General features: G+C 48.2%; 1 protein-coding gene and 1 pseudogene across 3 annotated transcripts in view; one reads left to right on the top strand and one right to left on the bottom strand.

Annotated features, from left to right (window-relative positions):
- The window catches only part of LOC135897540 (HEAT repeat-containing protein 5B-like), a 389,157-nt pseudogene that overhangs the window by 330,824 nt on the left and 38,130 nt on the right, over positions 1-20,203 (bottom strand).
- The window catches only part of LOC135915665 (long-chain-fatty-acid--CoA ligase 4-like), a 29,064-nt gene continuing 14,136 nt past the window's right edge, over positions 5,276-20,203 (top strand). The window contains exons 1-2 of one of the 3 annotated variants that reach the window (XM_070521759.1): positions 5,276-5,503; positions 5,585-5,639. The gene's annotated coding sequence lies outside the window, so the exon portion shown is untranslated. Of the gene's footprint in view, positions 5,640-20,203 lie in introns of all 3 variants that reach the window. The other 2 variants (XM_065448796.2, XM_065448795.2) reach the window with 2 other exon arrangements.

Raw genomic sequence — 20,203 nt, forward strand, 5'->3', positions numbered from 1 at the left:
CTGTGCTTCAACGTATAATCATTTATCTCGCGGCCACATTTCTTTCTCTGGCCGTACGTGTAAAAACGGAAAATCGCCCCGGAGAGTAAAGGACGTACTGTCACATGCGGGAATCGGCGGCATCAATTGTCTGTAGCGCTTGACAGCAATGTTATAACAGTTTATTTTCATTTCGAGGGCCCACTATACGTATCAATTATCTTGCGAACCCTATTTGGCCGTGTTAAAACGCAGAGTTGCCCTAAAGAATGAAGGACGACCTGTCATACACGCGCTGTTTTGGCATCAATCGTGTATAGCGTTTCAGAATGATATATATATATATATATATATATATATATATATATATATATATATATATATATATATATATATATATATATATAATCTTGGGGCCATTTTTTACGGCCCAGTCAAAAAAAGAAGACAAGTCGCCCTACAGAGTAAAGAACGTCCCGCCGTATTATACGTGAACCTCTGCCAACAATCGTTTATAGGGCTTGTGAAGAACCTTTCGTTTCATCTGTGTCGTTTTATATATTTTCACTTTGAGGGTCCGAAGCCATTTCATAATGAGGGGCTCAATTATATACGAAGGTAAGTATTACAAAATACTTGGTAAAGAACAGAAAATCAATGTGAGTTGCTTAAAATCTTAAATAATAGTGACCATGGTGTTAACATGACAGTGTTGAAACAATGTCGAGTGCACAGTTCAAACACAACAGGCACAAAAAGTAAAGGTAACAGTAACAAAAATGTGCAGGGAACTTATTCGTTCATGACCAAGGAAGGAAGGACTAAGATGTGCACCGCACCTGATCATCTTTGGATAGTTCACGTGTTGAACTCTGTCTCATGCATCATTTAAATATTTTATTAGCCCTCTCGTGTTTATTTCAAGACGCAAATCAGCAGGACGAGGTTGTCACTGTCTAGGTTTCTTAATAAAGATTCTGTATAGGTAATCGTTTTAAGGAGCTAAGACATAATATATAAACAGGAAAAAAAATAAAATGCATTTTCAGGCACCGTTTTCACCTGTATTTGGCGAACTGAAATCAACATACAGGTTTACATGCGTATTTTCTAAATAAAATGAGTCTTGTGAAAAAAATAGGTATAAGTAGGCAACCGCTTCCATATTCTTGATGCAAATTAGTGAGGGAACCTCCCCCCCCCCCGCTCATAGAAAAGAAAGGAAAATATACAAAAGAGAAAAACAAAACTACAGCAACAGCTAAGATATTTGAACTCGGAGACTTTCAGCAATTAGGATATTCAGGCCACGTGCACAGACATAGGTGTACATTTCCTCCAGATTTTGTCATATCATAAGAAGCCAACAAGATTTTGTGTCAGTCTTCTAACACTGGGTGTGCGTTGCCACTCACCTCTAATTTCTGCGCCAATTTTCCCTTCCTCAAAGAATGATAGCCATACGGAATAAAAGAAAATTCAGCAACATGCTATATGCCACAATATTATCGACGTAGATCATGGTAGCCTAATTGAGCCTATTAAAGTTCCGCCTAAAAATAAAACACGGCTGAAAAATAATGAAAAAAAAACAAAACTTCAAATAAGGATCCTCCGGGAGATGCGATCATGTTGTGTACATTCTCTTATTTATGATTTCTTTCCCAACGGATGCACTTTACACAAAGCAAATGGTATGCCTCCATGCACCCTGGTCAAAATGAATACTGTAGGTAGAAAATGATGGGAAATTATTAATTACATTGTCTATGATTGAAGGGAGGCCGAAGTAAACACCTGTTGTTATGACGCATCTCGCCGTTCAGACTGTCATTGCACTACCACTAACTGCTGCTGGTACATGGGAGGAAGCAGGAACACCTTGCGAGAGAAAGGTAGCTCAGAATGGTGTTTCGACAGCGTGCGGATCCCGAACCAAACAGCACAGCTTCCTCGGTCGTCAATGGGAGAAGAACTGAAATGGCTTGACTTTTACGGCGAATCTGTTAAGCGGAGTTTCGGAACGGTTTTTTCGTGCGGTGTTGACGGCTGGCCTGCTGCGGCGCGCTCTGCGTAGAATGTCAATCAAAGAACAGTCAGCAGTGCAGCCTGGGTCGGAGGCCCCAGTTTGCTTTGAGATGCAAATACCGAGGAAAATAACATAAAAGTCAGCACGTGTATGCTCCAGTGAAATAAAGAATAGCTTACTTGCGCGACTCATTTCAGTATTTAGTTTTTTTGTTTTTTGGCTTCGCGTTTTACCGGATCCACATCTCAGGTCAGCAACGAGTTTATAGGTCTGCGGCGGAAAAAAAACTGTCGGGGTGGTCGACATGAACTGTCATTCGAAGCGCAGATTTTTTTTAATGCTCTTGAATAACCTGCTCACTCCGTCAGCGGCGAAGTGCAATGCATGTGCTGGATTCTCTCAATTCAGTACTTGCACTCAATTCAGCACTTGCATATCTTCAGTAGGCATCATGGCTCACCCGCAGCATTCTATTCGCACTAACTTAAAAAGGCTGGGTTTTACTTTAACGGTATACTACCACGTACTGCAGCGTACTGATGATGACCAGTAGCTCCTTGAATTGGTAGAATCATAGCATGTCTGTGCTCCGAGATATCCGACTTCAAATTTTAATTGTCGTTCGCATCATTACGCATGCATGAAAGTGAGGATCGGCGCAAAGCTCGTCCCTGATCTGACGTGGCTGTTGCGGGTCTTCACAGGTGACTTCAACGTGCATCACCGGCTATGGGGAAGCACCAAGATTAGCTTCAGACAGCAGTACGATGGCAGCCCAGGGTACCGGCGAGCCACTTGCTGGGACTTAATTGATTTCCAGACGCTTTGCTGCATGCACACACAGTATTCCCTCTATCCCGATTTCCTATTTCTGTTCCCCTTTTCCTTTCGCCCAGCGTAGGGTAGCAAACCGGAAGCTCGTCTGGTGGGTCTTCCTGCCTTTCCTCTCTTTGTTATCTCTTAGTCTCTCTCAAAGCGTAGGTTGTTTAAGAGCACCGAATCGACTGCGTGACCAGGGGTGCTGTTCTGAACATTGTAAACGCTGCCGTAATGTCAAATTATCTAGTGGTGACATTTTGAGCCAACTAAGAGGCACCGTAGCTGCTCTCTTGAGCCGATCAGAGCTCAAATTGCGATTTTGACAACACGGTTGAATTTGTCATTGGCCCTAATACAACCACAGGAAGTCGACGAGAACGTGCAGACGGCCATGAACCGCGCGTGCACAAACATTGACTTTGGTGGCACGGAAGCAAGTAAGTGACTCAAGGGAAGTGGCTCTAGTAGTAACGACAATCGGGAAACAGAAGAAAAGACAACCCAAAAGAACATTTAATGACAGCGCATGGCGCTCTTGGTTTTAAAGTTGCGGCATGCGCCTTATTGGTAACAAACAGGGAGGTCTACAATTACTGAGTGGTGATTTGGGAGAGTTGATCTTAGTTTATGTGCGTTAATGCTGCACTAAGTATCGGAGTTCCGGAAAGGTTGCGAAAGGTGCGTGTGGTTAGCGAAAATAGGCAAAAATAGAAGAGCTGTCTACCGAATGAATATTATTCGTCAAGAAACGTACATATCTCGAAGAGCGTATACGTAAAACGTCAAAGAACGTGTATGTCCGCATATCCACGGTGCTTTGCGCTGCCTTCACGCCACAAACTGGGTCTTCTCTTAGAAAAGAGCACAAGCGCTTCTAGTCACTAACCAACATAAAATTTAACTGACCTTTCGGAACCCCGTATGGATTCCGAAACGTCAGCAAACCTTTCACTTGGTTAGCGACCTTGACTTGGTCTTTAACTTTGTTTTTCCGTTTTTTTTTCTGATATGTTACCCGACCAGAAGAATTTTGTCGAACTCCTGACTACGTCTACTGTGCGTGAGAGGAAGATAGAAATAGATTAGAGCATTAGTGGAAGCTCGAGACATAAGTCCATCTGGAGGCCCATCATGCGATACCCCAGATAAAGAACTGGTGAAGGACGACGCGACCTATGCTTACAACCATATAGGACAGCGAACTCACTCATGAGTCGACTCAGCCAGATTCAGGCCGACCTCTAAGTCTGAGTGAGCCCGCGGCTGAGTAGAATTTGGGTGAGTCTGAGTCCCAGTGAGGCCGGCTTAATAGAATTTGGTAAGTTTGAGCCCGAGTAAGTCTGGCTGAGCAGGATGTCGATGAGCGTCATTCCAAGTGAGAGGTCCCGCAGAAAAAGTTGAGAGTCACTTTAGCACACGCTCAAGAGAATGAAGGCGAAAGCCTGCGCCTTCACGAGACATTCATTAAATTACCTGACATTCTCATTTGAATGCGTTTTCACTTCCCGTTACTTGCTTCCCCCCCCCCCCCCCTAAAAAATATAAAGGTCGTGGGATCTAGTGCCTTAATGTACTCTACCTTAATTTAATTAACAGCGTCTTAATTAACACCAAAGGTTGAGGGCTCTACTCCCACCAGTGGTAGTAGGTTCGACCATCAATGGCGGCGCCATCAATTTTGGGGCTATTGAATTTTGGTCCCACCAAAGGTCGTGGTTTCGAGTGGCTTACTTAACTGTGCCTTAATTTACCGAGATCGCCTTAATCAACAGCAAAAGTCCTGGGTTCAACTTCTATCAATGTTCGCGGGTTCGACTACCATCAAAGGTCGCGGGGTTGAGTCCCACCAACGGTCACAGGTGGCACCATCAACTTTGGTGCCATTGAATTGTGGTGCCGTATCGCCGGACGGGCAATTTTTTCGATAACGTCAGACGACGCATTTGTCCACCCACGAGTAATTTAAGGCTGTTGCCTTAAAAAAATGAAAATATATTTTGTGAGTTAGTTTGAGCGAGGTAAACTTATTTCTGCGACCTATGCTTAAAATAGACGAGAACGCGCACACACGTGTTCCGGGCTGAAGAAAATTTATATTTATTTATTTATTTATTTACCCACAGCGCCACAGTGGCATTACAGTGGGAGGGTTGTACTCAAAAAATATTACAAGTGCAGTCACAACGACAATGCAAACAATTCATTCTCAAACAAGAAATGAAGATAAAAGCATTCCATTCTCGAACAGCGTGAGGAAATTGAATCGCGGAAATGAATTGCGGCTGGCCCGAGGGGCTGGAACCAATCAGCTGCGCCTGCCGCCAGCTGGCCACTTATTACTGGCGCCACAGCTGCAAAAATGCTCGGCGCGAAGTCCCGCGCGTGCTCGCGCAGACCCCGACGAGCGGTGACGGGCCGCCAGACTTTCAAATGCCGCGCGCGCTTCGAAACTGCCTCGAGCAATACAAACTACCCCGCCGCGTACACGGCGGCCATCGCACGGCGCAACGCCGTCACGTGGGTGAGAGACTACTACTACGCGCGCAGCTGGGCCTCGCAGCGAGCGAGAGATCATTGCGTCCCTCCTCGACGCAGCCAACGGGACGACGTCCGCGGAGAGGCGGAAACCGGGCAGAGCGCCACACTACACTCCACGAGGCATTCGCGCGCTCAGCGGTGAGTGGTCTCGTCTTGCATGCCCGCCTGCTGCGCGCGCAAGAGATAGCACGCGCTGCCTGTCTCTTCCCGTGTTCGCAGTGTCACCCTCTGCCATAGCGCCCCACTCCGAGCTTCCGGTCTCCTGACAGCAAAGGTACACCTAAATATACGCCTCCAGTAACGTCGCTATTCCTTGCTACTGACACCCGTTTGATTTTTTCTCTCTAGTTTCTATACATTCACGTTTTCGACTGCTCGTGCGTTTGCTTGTCCGCTTCAGTTCGCAGGTGTGCATTTCGACTACGCAATATTTGTAGTTGGTAGAGTAGAACTTGTTACTGGTCGAGTTGGTTGCTACCTAAAGAATACATTGTTGCGCCAAAAAAGGAAAATACTTGGGAAGGAAGAGTACGAAACGATGCTCAGCGCTCAATCTGTCGTTTCGTACTCTTCCTTCCCAAGTCTTTATTTTCCTCTTTTGGCGCAACAATGTATTCTTTGTAGTTGGTACTTGCCATTTCTGTACTTTACTGTGCGAGTGTGTGGATACTTTCATCGATGTGCGATTTATTCTTGCTTGGTATGTTCTATTGCTTTCTTCGATCTCTTGTCTTCCTTGCCTGAGCACTTAAATTCTCCTAGTATCGGACGCCTCGTAGCACCCGCTATATATACGTCACTAACTGATTCTAGCGCTCTGACGCAAAGTGTTCGTCACTCTCCGTATGTCTGTTCGCTACTGTTTATATATGTTAGACAGCCAAATGTTGTGGCAAAGCCGACGACAAAACTTCCTCCCCCCCCCCCCCCCCCCCGAAAAAGAAAAAGGTCACTTATCGCTTTTCGCTGCTGCTACTGCAAGACGGCGTGTCTCTCCCGTGTACTTAAATAGGGTACAAGTGGAAAGAATTGCTGGATGAAGGTGTGCTTCAGTTTCGAAGATGGGTAATTTTTGGGTAAGCTTCGTTTATATGGCTTCTTTCTCTCCATGGCTAATGATTTACCCGTTCCATCTCGAGTACCGTAGTTTGTGGGGCAACTTTTAGCGATTTCACACTAGCGCCATACCGCGTTCTCACTAGCCAGCCATGCTTCGTTCAGTTTTGCGTACTTTCTTGCCTTCTCGCCGATGTCGTTTCTCTTTCATGACTGCTTGGCCGAACCATCTTTCTTAGCCCTCTTGAATCACGTCTGCCCGGTCCGCGAACTTAGACAGCTCCGTCAACGCGGTTACTTGGAACATTCTTTTTCCTCATCACTACGCGAAATCATCTCTATTTCCTCAATTCACCCGTTGGCTAGTGCGGAATGTTCGCCTTTCTTTTTATCAGAACTTGGTTTAAAAGCAATGCGGGTTTCCCGTAACTCTAGTTGCATTATCGCTCCCGAATGTCTTGTTAACGGCAGTGCATTGGAAGATATTCCGTGCTCTACATCTAACCTTTCATTGCAGACTCATGTCAACTGCATAACCAACAATACCGACTGCACGCTTGGCTGTCTACGGAGAAACATTTCCAGGGCAGATTACCATCTAAAGTTCCTTCCTTATAAAACTCTTGTTCGTTCGAAGCTCGAGTATGCCATTTCGGTGTGGGATACCGGCACTGACACTCTTAGTCGTATACCTTGGAGTCTGTGCAAAATCTCAGCTCACGGTTCGTTCTTACAGACTATGCATGCGCATCTAGTGCATCGTCTATAAAAACAGCTTTACGCCCCCTTGTTCACGCAGGAAGCTGTCTCGTTTACTTCCTTTCATAAAATCTATCACAAGCTGCAAATAAATCATGATGTTTTTTTCGATGCCACCCTACATATCGTACAAATTTGATCAACAGAAAATACATGTTCCTTTCTCTCGTACAAATTTCTTTTGTGATTATTTTATTTGAAGTTCCTCGAATGAATGGAACCACCTGCCCATCTCTATTGCCCAACTTACCGGTGCGATTGCATTTAAAGCTGCAGTTAAGTATTATGTGTACTCTTAGCAGCAACATTATGTTGTTCTTGTTCACGGTGTATATTTTCCTATACTCCCTTCTATAACGCCTCCATGCCTTGATGGCATTGGAATGAATAAATAAATAAATAGGTAAATAAAATAATAAATAAATAAATAAATAAATAAATAAATAAATAAATAAATAAAGCCAGAGTACCTGATAGTGCCCCTCTCAAACACCTCTAAAATCTCAAGTGCTGCCACTATGATTGATGAATCGATCGATTGGTCTATTGATTGGACTGATTGATTGATTGATTGATTGATCTCTATGTCCCAGGTTTACAGAGCGGACTATTAAGGAAGACTAGCGGCAAGCTCCAGACGAATTTGAGCCACCGGCTATGTAATGTTCACGTCAATCAGAGTAAAAGAAGCGCTTCATCATTCGACGCCCTTTTGAATGCGGTTTCAGCGGCCAGACGTCGAATCCGCGACCTTGTTCTGAACAGCGAAACGCCACGCTACCGAGCTATGGCGGCGGGCCTCGGTCTTGCCTCAACCCCGGCAGAGTGAAAAATTGCCCTTGTTGCGAGTTCGTTTGACCAAATGGCTTGACAACTTTTTCACTCAATTATCGCGTATTTTGATTAAAGGAGGAAAAGAGATAAGTAGAAGGCAGGGAGGTTAACCAGAATAACGTCCGGTTGGCTACCCTACACCGGGGGTATGGGGAAGGGGGAAACAAAGATAACAGGGAGATAGAGAGGAGGGAAGGAAAGAAGGAAATTGCGGTGAGTTCGCTGACGTGTGTGGTCTTACAGAAGTTGCAATAAAAGTCACAGGTGGCCGCACAAGCCCGTCGTCCTTAAGAAGCACAAAAGCGCCTCCACCGCTTTATGAGCCGACGGGCGATGGGGGCGGTGTTCAAGCAGCACCTGCACAGAAAGCGGCCGATTGTCCAGTTTTTGAAAGGCTTTGGCAAGTTCTTTTCTCTCTGGGGTGTATCGCGGACAGTGGCACAGCAGGTGGTCGATATATATATATATCAAAACGTTTATTTAAAGGAGAAAAAAATGCAGAAAGCGAGTGGGTGGAGCCCCTAGTCCAGGGCCCCACTGGCTTGAGCGGTCCGCCGTGCTTGGTCGAGAAGCGATGTTTTCTTCGGTGCCACAGACCTCGCATGCTGCACTGTCAGTCATTCCAATTAATGCAGAGTATGCCTTTGTGAAGGCAACACATAACCAAAGGCGACAGAGAAGCGTAGCTTCACGTCGAGGAAGTCCGAGTGGAGGTCGGAGTTATAGGGAAGGGTTTAGTCGATGCAGTCGTGCAAGTCGTAAGTTTGGCGAGTTCCACTCGGTCAGTGTGAGACTGCATGCCAGGTGTCGAAGCTGCCTTGCGGCGTCTGTCCTCGAAAGCGCAATTGGAACGCTGTGCTCTTCTTGATGTGCTGTGCGAGCAGCGTTATCGGCGGAATCATTGCCGCTGATTCCACAATGGCCCCATTGAAAAACGACCTCGTGACCTTTTCGTTGGACGTGATGGTAAAGTTTCGCTACTTCGTATGTCAACTGGTCATGGCATCCGTGTCGGAGAACTGACTGCGTGCACTGTAATGCCGATTTTGAATGACAAAACACAGCCCATTTTGTAGGTCTTTCAGAGTCAATGAATTCGAGGGCTTTGATTAAGCAGAAGGGAGGGGGGGGGGCAGGGGAGCTTGAAAACATCCAACGCGTCCAGAACGTTCCCGGCAAACCGACCGACACACCCTGCACCCGTGCTGTTAACCATTTCTAATAATTGCTTCGTCATACTTCCAAGCTGCTTAACCACCGACCGTGTAGAAAGAGTGATATCCAGCATGCTGTTTGTTGTTCAATAGGGCACGGAAACAAGCGTTCCCACGTGCATTTCATTGAAGGTTTCTATTTCTCTCTCTCTCTGTCGCTCCCACGTGGGTATGCTGCAATGAGGAAGTCGCGGTAAACAGCTGTCAAAGTTGAAAACGTCCGAGTGGCTGTGCTATAGATAGAAAACTAAAATAGCGTTTCACATTGTTGTTCTTTTCAATTAAAAAAAAATCTGCTTCTGCGTCATAAAACGGATAACGCATCTTTTGTGTATACTTATTATATGGTAGAATTGGTGGTACTATATCTCGGTAGAGGAATACGGATAGGGTTGAGTTTCAACGCAACATCGCAACGTTGTTTGCACTGATGCAGTTTTGTTGCCACGTATTCTTTTCTTCTTGTCTTCTTGGACATGATCTGTTCCGCTCTGCTAGGATCCCTGGCCGTTAGCGTTGGCAGTATTCGAAGTAAATAAAATACAGCTCGTTGTGTTCAATCAAGTCCAGCGGGAACCTATGGCGTGGACTCCAGGTGCACAACAGTCGGGCGAAGGCGGATAGGACAATTCGCGCCGGAGGCTAGAAGACGAACCCGATAAACAGGTTGCAGCTGCTATCACGCGAGCTGTAATCCCAACAGGGAAAAAAATGCGTCGGGCAGTTGTTTAATGCACGAAGTGCCAAACGAGCGTATCTACTGAATAATGGATGTACTGAATCCATTGCGTGACGGTAGTTTACACGGCAGGGAATCCCCAGCGCGCCGAATTCCACATCTGACGCCAACACCGCGCAATCCGTGCGAAACGTGAATGGCGTTTAAACAACCCGCCCAATGACGAGGACCCATCAGTGTGGCGTGCCAGTAATATAGTTGCGGTTCAGTATGAGGAAAAGAGCGCCTGCAAAACAGAGATGACGAAGAAGCGGCTGGCGGTTTGCTCGAGCTACGTGAGCAGTATTTGAGATTCCAACTTAAAGCGATTGCCACGCAAAAGGTTTATAGCTTGAATCTATTTCTCTGCTCACTATTACTTTCCCTGAAATTGTTTCCGCAAGTCCTTCGTTAATGCGGTCTTTATTCTTTCCTTCATTAATATCTTTTTGATATTCTTGTTTCAGCCAGCCCGCCTGGTCACTCGCATAATATTGTTTCTCTTTTCAGTCTTTACTTTTGTGCCTACATTTTTGGTTTCCTCTCTTTGAAGAAGGATTTATTTTCTCATACCTCCTGCCACCCGATTCTTAGCCTATCTCCTTTAGTAGCAAACCGCATAAATGTGGATCGTCATCGTCATCATCAGCTGTTAGCGCATCACTTTGTGTGTCCACTATTGTGCTTTCCCACACGTTTGTGCCTCACGCTTGCTCTTGGTGAAAATCTAACCAATATTCATTGCAGTCAGTGAAACACTGATAATATAGCTAATTAAAGCAACAATTCATAGCGCACGTTCACTCGAAAACGTCCGCGCATGGACACTTTCTTTTCTTTGATTCTCGACATTTGCATTACCTAGATGCGTTCTCGAGCGGGGAAGACTCACACCTGTTTTCTCAAAGATAGATAGAATAAACTTTAATGTTCCCCGAGGCCAGGAGCGATAAATGTAATCTTTGTGGGGCGAGAGGGACCCTCGACCACATAACATGGGAATGTTTTCTCAAAGGATTCTCGATTGCAAGCTCTTCGTTCACGGCATGGTGGGGTTGAAGATGATTTATTGGCATCCCTTTCGAAAGGGGGCGGCGAAAAATAGCAGCCTTGTCTGTTTCAGCTAATCAAGGAATCGGTAGATATTTATCGGTCGAGCCTCTCTCGTTAATATTGTCACGTGGTAGTGACGGTGAAGAAAGAAGCAATACGGTGGAATACAAAACGAGCTTTTATTGGGCGAACCTGTGCCCACAAAAACAGGCTACACTTATAGCACAACGATAGCGGCGAACACGGTCGGCGATCGTCGGAAAACTGATCAGCGGGTCAAGTGCGTCGGCTTTTATAGAGCAGTCGTCGAACGTTCCAGACTAATCGTTCGGACCCGTGCGCCTTCCACAAAGTTCTACACCATTCGCGTTATGGGATGAAATCAGATAACACAAGGTTCGGCGACAACAGACAGCCAGGTAGAAGCATCGATAACTTTCCAAAAACATCGGATACATTCAGGCGCGTCCCTCGCTGTGCGATTACAGTTGTTAAGCGGCGAAACGTGGTCGCCCGATAAAGATAAGTACACGTGTCAATACCCCCCTCTTAAAAAGCATCGACCCGATGCTACATACAAGCGAAATAAAAACACCCATAGCAAAGAAAACAACAACAAAAAATAAGGAATTTCGTCAGCGTCCGTAAAAGGGTTTAAGGCGCACCACGTGGACCACTTCAGATCGTGCGCGGCGCCGCTGTGAATGCGAAATGCCGTCTGGCACGACCTCATAGTCCAGAGCGCCAATACGTCGGATGACCTTGTAGGGTCCGAAATAGCGTCGGAGTAGTTTCTCACTGAGTCCTCGTCGGCGTATCGGTGTCCAAACCCAAACACGGTCGCCTGGCTGGTACTCAACAAAGCGTCGTCGGAGGTTGTAGCGTCGGCTGTCAGTCCTCTGTTGGTTCTTGATCCGTAGGCGGGCGAGCTGTCGGGCTTCTTCGGCGCGCTGGAGATAGCTAGCGACGTCAACATTCTCTTCGTCAGTGACGTGGGGCAGCATGGCGTCGAGCGTCGTCGTCGGGTTCCTGCCGTAAACCAGCTTAAACGGCGTGATCTGTGTTGTTTCTTGCACCGCCGTGTTGTAAGCAAATGTTACGTACGGCAGGACGACATCCCAGGTCTTGTGTTCGACGTCGACGTACATCGCTAGCATGTCGGCGAGGGTCTTATTCAGCCGCTCCGTAAGGCCATTCGTCTGCGGGTGGTAGGCCGTGGTCCTCCTGTGCCTTGTCTGACTGTATTTCAGAATGGCTTGGGTGAGCTCCGCTGTAAAGGCCGTTCCTCTGTCGGTGATGAGGACTTCTGGGGCGCCATGTCGAAGCAGGATGTTTTCGACAAAAAATTTCGCCACTTCGGCTGCGCTACCTTTCGGCAGTGCTTTAGTTTCAGCGAAGCGGGTGAGGTAGTCTGTCGCCACGACGATCCACTTGTTTCCGGTTGTTGACGTCGGAAAGGGTCCCAGCAAGTCCATCCCGATCTGCTGGAATGGTCGGCAAGGAGGCTCGATTGGGTGTAGTAATCCGGCTGGCCTTGTCGGCGGTGTCTTACGTCGCTGACAGTCTCGGCATGTTCTGACATAATGGGCGACGTCGGCGGTCAGGCGCGGCCAATAATACTTTTCTTGTATCCTCGATAGTGTCCGGGAAAAACCGAGGTGTCCAGCGGTCGGATCGTCATGTAGGGCATGCAGTACTTCTGGACGAAGTCCTGACGGGACAACAAGAAGGTAGTTGGCGCGGACTGGTGAAAAGTTCTTCTTCACGAGGAGAGTGTTTTGAAGCGTGAAGGAAGATAATCCGCGCTTAAATGCCCTGGGGACAACGTCGGTGTGCCCTTCCAAGTATTCCACCAGGCCTTTTAGCTCCGGGTCTGCCCGTTGCTGTTCAGCGAAGTCTTCGGCGCTTATCATGCCAAGGAAGGCGTCGTCATCTTCATCTTGCGGCGGCGGGTCAATGGGGGCGCGTGATAGGCAATCGGCATCGGAGTGTTTTCGTCCGGACTTGTAGGTTACAGTGATGTCGTATTCTTGTAGTCTGAGGCTCCATCGTGCCAGTCGTCCTGAAGGATCCTTTATATTCGCTAGCCAACACAACGCGTGATGGTCACTGACGACTTTGAATGGCCTGCCATAAAGATAAGGGCGAAATTTAGCTGTAGCCCAAACGATGGCGAGGCATTCTTTTTCGGTCGTAGAATAGTTGCCTTCCGCTTTTGACAGTGACCGGCTAGCGTAAGATATCACCTGTTCGACTCCGTTTTTCCTCTGGACTAGAACGGCACCGAGGCCTAGGCTACTGGCGTCAGTATGGATTTCTGTATCGGCGTACTCGTCGAAGTGCGCAAGTACCGGCGGCGATTGCATGCGTCGTTTGAGTTCTTCAAATGCGTCGGCCTGCGGCGTTTCCCACTTGAACTCAACATCACATTTAGTTAGATGTGTCAACGGCTCGGCGATGCGTGAAAAGTCCTTGACAAAGCGCCTGTAGTAGGCACACATGCCAAGGAATCTACGCACTGCCTTCTTGTCGGTGGGCTGCGGGAACTTTGCGATGGCAGCTGTTTTCTGGGGGTCGGGGCGTACTCCGGATTTACTGATGACGTGGCCTAGGAACAGAAGCTCGTCGTAAGCGAAGCGGCATTTTTCTGGCTTCAGAGTGAGCCCTGATGACTTGATGGCCTCTAGTACTGTGGCAAGCCGCCTAAGGTGATCGTCGAAATTTCCGGCGAATACAACGACGTCATCCAAGTAAACGAGACAGGTCTGCCATTTCAATCCCGCTAAAACCGTGTCCATCACGCGCTGGAACGTTGCAGGCGCCGAGCACAGTCCAAATGGCATAACCTTGAACTCGTAGAGGCCGTCTGGGGTGATGAAGGCGGTCTTTTCGCGGTCTCTTTCGTCGACTTCTATTTGCCAATAGCCAGACTTGAGGTCCATCGAGGAGAAGTACTTAGCGTTGCAGAGCCGATCCAATGCGTCGTCTATCCGTGGAAGGGGGTATACGTCCTTCTTCGTGATCTTGTTCAGACGACGATAATCGACGCAGAAACGTAGGGTTCCGTCCTTTTTCTTCACCAGGACAACAGGGGATGCCCACGGGCTTTTCGACGGCTGGATGATGTCGTCGCGCAGCATTTCGTCGACTTGTTCTCTTATAGCTTCGCGTTCTCGCGTCGAAACTCGGTAAGGGCTCTGGCGGAGTGGTCGAGCGCACTCTTCGGTTATTATGCGATGCTTTGCGACTGGGGTTTGTCGAATCCTCGATGACGTCGAAAAGCAGTCTTTGTAGCGTCGAAGGAGACTTCTGAGCCGTTGCTTCTTAATCACGGGGAGACTTGGATTTATGTCGAAGTCTGGCTCGGGAACTACGGTCGTCGGGGTAGATGCAACAGAATCCGAGAGGACAAACGCATCGCTGGTTTCCTGAAATTCCTCGATGTATGCAATCGTCGTGCCCTTGTTGATGTGCTTGAACTCCGGGCTGAAGTTTGTCAGCAACACTTCAGTTTTCCCTCCATGCAGTCGAGCGATCCCTCTTGCGACGCAAATTTCACGGTCTAGCAGGAGGCGTTGGTCGCCTTCGATGACACCTTCTACGTCAGCGGGTGTTTTGGTGCTGACCGAAAGAACAATGCTGCAGCGAGGCGGGATGCTCACTTGATCTTCAAGCACACTCAAGGCGTGGTGACTACGAGGGCTCTCCGGCGGTATCGCTTTATCTTCCGACAGCGTTATTGACTTCGACTTCAGGTCGATGACTGCGCCGTGTTGGTTCAGGAAGTCCATACCGAGAATGACATCTCGTGAACACTGTTGGAGGATAACGAAGGTGGCAGGGTAAGTCCGGTCATGAACGGTTATTCTTGCCGTGCAGATTCCAGTCGGCGTAATGAGGTGTCCTCCAGCGGTCCGAATTTGGGGGCCTTCCCATGCAGTTTTAACTTTCTTCAAATGGGCGGCGATATGTCCACTCATTACGGAGTAATCAGCCCCTGTGTCCACTAAGGCGGTAACTGCGTGGCCGTCGAGAAGCACGTCGAGGTCGGTGGTTCTTTGTCTGGCGTTGCAGTTAGATCGTGGCGTCGGATCACGGCTGCGTCGTGTTGAACTGAAGTTAGAACGTCGCGTCGTCAAGTCGTCGTTCGTCGGTGTAGTCTTGCTTTCTTGACTTCGTCGTGACGGCGGCGTGTCGTTATGTCGTCGAGATCGTTTCGTCGTCGTCTTCGTCGGCGGCGGAGGATCTTCGTCAGTTCGACGAACAGCAACCGCACCTCCATCGGTTGCTGCTTTTAGTTTTCCGGATATGGGCTTGCTGACCGGCCCCGGGCTGGGCCAGTGTATGGTCGGCGCTGCGGCGACAGGTAGCGGCCTGGTGACGGCGAACGGGAAGCACGTCGATGGCTCCACCGAGTGGCGGTGAGGTAGTCGGCGATATCGCGAGGTCGTTCGCCAATCTGTGGCCGCGGCGCGTTAACGGCGAAACCTCGCAGTCCCATCTCCCGGTATGGGCATCGGCGGTACACATGGCCGGCTTCCCCGCAGTGGTAGCAAAGCGGGCGGTGGTCAGGAGCGCGCCAAACGTCTGTCTTCCTCGGGTAGGTGCGCTGGGCGACGGGTGGTCGTGCTGGCGGCGGCGGCGGCGGCGGACGACGAAACTGCGGCGTGACAGGGCCCTGGCGCGGTCGTGGAGGGGGGCCTTGACGGCGTGCGACGGCGGCGTAGGTCATTGCTTGCGGCTTGGGCTGCGGCGATTCAGGGTCTACTCCAAGTTGCTGTTGGAGTTCCTCACGCACGGCATCGGCAATCGAAGCCACTTGAGGCTGTGATGATGGGAACAGCTTTTGTAGCTCCTCCCGCACGACAGCTCGGATAGTATCGCGCAGGTCGTCGGTGGCCAGTGACTGAAGTTCGGCGTAGTTTGTCGCGTTCGTGCGGCGGTCGAATTGCCGGTTTCGCATCTCGAGTGTCTTCTCGATGCTGGTGGCCTCGCGAAGAAACTCGTCGACGGTCTTCGGTGGGCTTCGTACCATCCCGGCAAAAAGTTCCTCCTTCACACCACGCATGAGTAGGCGAACTTTCTTTTCCTCGGGCATTTCAGGGTCGGCGTGGCGGAAGAGACGGCTCATTTCTTCCGTGTAGATCGCGGTCGTCTCATTAGGTAGCTGCACCCGGGTTTCTAGTAACGCTTGGGCTCGTTCTCGGCGTACGACGCTTGCGAATGTCTTCAGGAAGCCGCTTCGGAAAAGTTCCCAGGTTGTTAAGGTGGCTTCTCGGTTTTCGAACCACGTCCTGGCCGCGTCTTCCAAAGCGAAGAACACATATCGCAATTTGTCGTCGCTGTTCCAGTTGTTAAAGGTAGCGACTCTTTCGTACGTCTCAAGCCAGCTTTCCGGGTCCTCGAAAGTTGAACCACGGAACGTCGGAGGCTCCCTGGGCTGCTGCAGCACGACGGGTGACGCTGGTGCTGCCATTGGGGTGGACTTGGTGGCCATCCTTCTAGTCGTCTCGGGCAAAAGTCCGTGCTCCGGGGGCAGTCCTTGCAGCCTGCGGCTACCTCGCTGGTTCTTATCGACGTTGGTGTCTTCCGAGTGAGGGCTTGGGTCACGGCTTTGTGGGGGCGTCCGGTGCATGAACGCAAAGCACCTCCACCAGATGTCACGTGGTAGTGACGGTGAAGAAAGAAGCAATACGGTGGAATACAAAACGAGCTTTTATTGGGCGAACCTGTGCCCACAAAAACAGGCTACACTTATAGCACAACGATAGCGGCGAACACGGTCGGCGATCGTCGGAAAACTGATCAGCGGGTCAAGTGCGTCGGCTTTTATAGAGCAGTCGTCGAACGTTCCAGACTAATCGTTCGGACCCGTGCGCCTTCCACAAAGTTCTACACCATTCGCGTTATGGGATGAAATCAGATAACACAAGGTTCGGCGACAACAGACAGCCAGGTAGAAGCATCGATAACTTTCCAAAAACATCGGATACATTCAGGCGCGTCCCTCGCTGTGCGATTACAGTTGTTAAGCGGCGAAACGTGGTCGCCCGATAAAGATAAGTACACGTGTCAATATCTTCTTTCGCCCTTAGACCCTCTAAATCCTACCTTGTGTATTGCTTGTGCCTGTAACGAATCCGGTCCTTGCTATTTCTCGATTCCCTGCTTTATTTTTTCTCTTCGAGTAGGGAACAGTGCCGTCGCTCGGCTGAAGACGACTCTATAGGCTCCTCGGGAATTGACATGGGTTGTCATCGAAGCGTGGTAATCCCATCTGCGGAGAGATGGCACTGCCATCCACTGTCTCATACTGTCTCAAGTGAAAGTGGAGTGTTGAGTCGTAGAATACGGCACTTAGTCAGTGTTTCTTCCTTTGTTTTTTCTAGTGACATGTTTTTCTATAAGGTTTCAACGCTTTATATGATAGTGTGCTGCGCGCATTGGTGTGCGTCTATATGTTTTGGTATGCGTTGTCAAGTGCATGCGTCATCTTCATTTTCTGTCTGTAAGCGTCTCTTATTGCACTACTGGACGTGAATGATTATAGATACATGCTGCTTTTATGCAGCAAGTCCCCATCTGAATATTATTCTTAACTTACACTAACGTTTGTTAATACTCCATAATACGCTGTATGCTTGTCTTTTAAATGCCCCTCACCGGCGGTGTTCAGGTTTGCCAGATTTGGCGTTTCCTTGGGCGAAATCTCGCGCAATGTATCTTGCATGAATATTGGACACTAGAGCTTCCGATTAAGTGCGTATTATTTTTATGAAGTTAGGTTACGTTCAATTTTGAGGTATGAACATCCAGTGTGCCCTCTGTCCCGGCTTACATACAGCTAGGGTTGCTTTTGTTGTTTTGCTTATCTGGCGATTCAGAAACGGGCGCAGGGAAATGGGTTCCATCAACAGCAGAATGCAAAGTGGTTTGGGAATTTAATTTGCGCGTCTTTCCCGTGACACAGATTTAGCACTTGTCCTGACAAACTGTCCTTCCGATGCCCGCCTAGCTGCGTCAGGCGACTTGCGCTGTCACATTCGTCCCTGTACACACGTCACATAGGCGACCTTGTGTCGACGTGTCCGTGCCTCGTCCCCACATCGTAGGTATACACTCGCTGTCAAAGCGAAAAAGAACCTCGTAGGCAGCGTATTTTAAGCACAGCCCATACATTCCAGGTCGGTGTGAAATGCCCAGAATGCGTGCGCTGTTGCTTCAGAAGGACGCGGTAAGAACCAAATACTGGCACCTGGTGCCTGCATCCTTTTGGAGATTTGTATGAGGTTGCACGGCCCCAGTGCGCAGCGTAAAAGAATCCACACCCTTAAAAGTGAACGAGGGCGTAAATCAAACTCTAACTCACACCCGTACATCCAAAAAGGTTGTAAGGGTGTGAGTTATAGACGAATTCACATCCTTGTTTATCTTTAATTGTGTAAATTATTCTTCAGTGCAGGGCATAAGGGCAGCAGTGCAGGGCGTCATGTCCTTATTTATATAGGTCATGACTTTGGCATTGACAGAGAATGATAAGTTCTAAGTCCTTTTACTTTCTCACTCACCCACCGCGCTGGCTTAGCGATTAAGGCATCGCGCTGCTACTAAGCGTGAGGTCACGGGATAAAATTTCGCTCGCGGCGGCCGCATTTTGCTTAGGGCGAAATACAATAAATAAATAAACAAACAAACAAAAAATGAGAAAGGAAATTCCGGCGCGCCAGGTACATTGGGTGCACTTTAAGGATAGCAAGGTGGTCTGAACTTCCAGAGTTCCCCACCACGGCGTGCCTTATAATCATAGCACGGTTTCGACCCGTAACACCCGTAAATTTAATGTCGTTTTCTTTCCAATTCCAGCGAATACCTCTATGGCATGACAGTGGGATGACCCTGTCAATCGGCAAGGGCGCCACGATAGACGTTGCGCTAGTTTGCGATTCCGGCTTGCACTTCGGCTTCGGAAAGGCCGGGAAACGCCAATCCAACGATTATACGGCTCGGTGCTGCGTACACTTTAGATCGGACGGGAAGAAAACTCCCGATTACACCGCGTCTGTCTCACTACACACACGATTATGCCCATACAGTACTGATCATGTGCCCTCAATATGCGGTGGACGAAGAGTGCCTCGTCTGCAGCTACTTTCCTCGGGGAGAAATTTGATGCGCATAAAGACAGGCTGGCCGTTCCAAACGCGTCATAAAATCTATCTGGAACATTCAATGGGAGACTGGCTTAGTATCTAGTCTTTAGAACATCTGCGGCGTCAATGCGAATGTGTTAAATGTATATGCGAGAGAACGCTTTGTGTGGAAGCATTACGTCTGCGTTTAGTGCATGTACTGTACCCGTATGGCGCCCTTGACAACGCGTGTATAGTTCGTTGTACGATAAAATCGCCACCTGCCATCTCCCTTTCCCTATTTCTCCGCTTTATTCTCATCCCGGTGAGAAATAGCCGGTTATATATACAACTTGGTCCGGCCAACCACTCCTCGTTTTTATATAATAAAAACTGCGCAGTCTTCCTTCTCTTTGAGCGTTGGGTTTGGCAATCGTGTATGTCAACAAATGATTCTATGTGTCACCTCGGGAGTAACTATGGTGTCGTCTATAATACATATTCGGAAATAAATTTACGTGAAATTATTTTCACAGAAATAATTTCGGAAATAATTTTTGTGTTTTTTTAGCAGAAACTATAGCAACAGGGAAAAAGTATTAAAAAAGTATTGTGGCTGAAACGTTAACGGCGTTCATAAACGTCGACGTTTCAGTCACAATACTTCTTTCACTATATTTCCCGTTGCTATGGTTCCCGCTAAAAAATAATGTTCAGCTATGAAATCAAGTACTTTCACAGAAAATTATTTCCGAAGATGCTGAAAGTCACTTTCTGACGATGTTCAGGCCTAAAGTAGGCATTAAGGCCTTCCAGATAAACCTAGCCTTTCATTGGGAACACCTTCTGTAAATTTTCCGGAAAAGTTAGCCTTGCAAGTTAAAAGCGTTACAAAAGAAAAAAAGAAATCATGCCGATTCAGCGCACATGTTGGAGCCTGTGGGACGCGAAGATTTCGTGACTCGCTTGATCAACTGCTGTGCAACTAAATGCGATGCTTACAAGCGTGTTTGCATTTATCATATGCAACGCGTATTCTCTCACCCGTATTTGTTTATGTACGGCACTGGTCGTC

The sequence above is a fragment of the Dermacentor albipictus genome, chromosome 7 (assembly GCF_038994185.2).
Source record: "Dermacentor albipictus isolate Rhodes 1998 colony chromosome 7, USDA_Dalb.pri_finalv2, whole genome shotgun sequence".
In the NCBI taxonomy this organism is placed as follows: domain Eukaryota; kingdom Metazoa; phylum Arthropoda; class Arachnida; order Ixodida; family Ixodidae; genus Dermacentor; species Dermacentor albipictus.